Here is a 2,459-nt window from a genome sequence, read left to right on the forward strand (position 1 = left end):
ATAAAAGGGCTTAGAGGAGCCTAACTAAACTTTGATCAAGGATCAAATTGGTTACTTGACTGGGGAGAGAAGGCATGTGTTTGGAAAGAGAAAGAGCAGAGGAAAGCGAAATAAATGTAAATGACATAAAAATAGCATTTGTCACACATAGTAGTCCCCTATTATCTGCACATTTGCTTTCTACAGTTTTTGTTACCTGTGGTCAACCTCAGCTCAAAAATATTAAATGGGAATTCCAGAAGTAAATAATTCATAAGCTTTAAATTGCAAGCTGCTCTGAGTAGATTCCAGATGAAATCTCTCATCATCCTGATCTGTCCCACCCAGCACTTGAGTCATCCTTTGTCCAATGTATCTGTGCTGTACATGCTACCTGTCTCTTAGGAGCCATCTCAGTTATTAGGTCGACTGTCGCAGTATTATAGTGCTTGTGTTCAAGTACTCTTATTGTACTTTAAAAATGGCCCCCGAGCACAAGAGTAGTGATGCTGGCAATTGGGACATGCCAGCGGAAGCCGTCAAGTGCTTCCTTTAAGTGAAAAAGTGAGTACAGAACAATAAGATTTTTTGAGACAGAGAGAAAGAGAACACATTCAGATAATTTTTATTATAATCTACTATTATAGTTATTTTAATATATTGTTAGTTATTGTTAATCTTACTGTGCCTAATTTCTAAATTAGGCTTTATAAATTAGGTATGTATGTAATGTGGATAACAGGGCACTACTATGGTTCCATTTATTTCAGATTTTATATATATATATATAAATAAACATGGCTCTTTCCAGCCAGCACTAAGCCATGGGCGTCTCTCAGGACACCTGGCACAAGTGCCGTAAGACTGGGGGCAAGGGAAACCCTGACCACAAGAAGTGAAAATATAAGCTGAGGTGCCCTGCTACTAGGACCAAGATTGGTCCCCCCGCTGCGTACACAGTTTGTGTGCAGTGAGGCAGCAAGAAGTACCGAGCCTTGAGGCTGGACATGGGCAACTTCTCCTCGGGCTCAGAGTGTTGTTCATGCAAAGCAAGGATTATCGATGTTGTCTACAACGCATCCAACAACGAACTGGTCCGGACCAAGACCCTAGTAAAGAACTGCATCGAGCTCATTGACAGCACCCCGTACCAACAGCGGTATGAGTCACACTATGCACTGCCCCTGGGCTGCAGGAAGGGGGCCAAGCTGACCCCTGAAGAGGAAGAGATTCAGAAGAAATATGATGAAAGGAAAAAGAATGCCAAAATCAGCAGTGTTTTAGAGGAGCAGTTCCAGCAGGGTAAGCTTCTTGCATGCATCGCTTCAAGACCAGGCCAGTGTCAAGAATGAGGAACAGTTAGGATGAATCACTGAGTGTCAGAAGAGAAATTTGGGAAGATAAAGCTGGAAGGAAATGTTAGGGCCAAGAAAGGGGGGAGAGAAAAAGACCAGGCCAGTGTGGCCAAGCAAATGGCCATGTGCTAGAGGGCCAAGAGCTGGAGCTCTATCTAAGGAAAATTAAGGCCCAGAAAGGCAAATAAATCCTCTTCCCTACTTTCTTGAAACCTCATGTTAAAAAAACAAAACCAAATAAAAAGCTCATGTAATAAAGGTGTTTAATTCTCAGAAAAAATAAATTAAAAAAAAACCACACATGCCTGAAAGGATGTTTAAAATATATTAAGTGTGGCATGGAAGATAAACGATGGCCAAGAATTTCTTGGCAACCCTCCTGTTTAGAGACAGACATCTAGGAACCCTCCCCTAGGATGGGGACATGCTCCATGAACTTCTTTGACCAACAGAATATAGCCAAAGTGAAGCTCCATCAGGTTCCACGGTTAGGCCTAACGAGAGGGCAGCGTCCACTTCCTTCTTTTGGAACACCTCCTTTCGGAGCAGTGAGTCACCACATAAGAAGTCTGACAGCTTTGAGGCCCTAGAGGACTGAGGTGCCGGACGTGCAAATGAGAAAGCCATCTTGGAAGTGAGCATATTTCTAAAGATATGCTTGAAATGATATTTAACAAAATATTAATTGTATCATCCCTCAATGATGGCATTTCAGATGATTTATTTCCTTGCTCATGCCTTCAAAAGGGGTAGTATTGTATAACAATGGAAAACATAGAATCTAGAGTCAGACTACTTGAATTCAAATACCATGTCTGTTACTCACTAACCATTTAGTCTAGGGCAAGTTAACCAACATCATGTGCCTCAATTTCCTCAACTATAAAATAGGGATGATAATGGTACCTGCCTGGTAAGATCATTGTGAGGGTTAAATGAACTGGTTCATACGAAGAATGGAGAACAGAATCTAATAAATGTTAACTGCCATTTCTAACACATCTGTTGTTTACATTATTTTCCCTGTGCCTATGGAAAAGGATATTAAGAATGGAAATATGGATATACACTTCCCTTAATTCTCAATTTATTCTTTTCTTAAAGTTTTTTATTACTTTATTTTTT

The 2,459-nt window shown here is 40.5% G+C and overlaps 1 pseudogene; it reads left to right on the top strand.

Moving 5' to 3' along the window:
- The first annotated feature begins 803 nt into the window (after positions 1–803).
- On the top strand, positions 804–1,522 carry LOC112319866 (small ribosomal subunit protein eS8-like; annotated as a pseudogene).
- The last annotated feature ends 937 nt before the right edge of the window (positions 1,523–2,459 follow it).

Source organism: Desmodus rotundus, chromosome 6, assembly GCF_022682495.2.
Source record: "Desmodus rotundus isolate HL8 chromosome 6, HLdesRot8A.1, whole genome shotgun sequence".
NCBI lineage: Eukaryota > Metazoa > Chordata > Mammalia > Chiroptera > Phyllostomidae > Desmodus > Desmodus rotundus.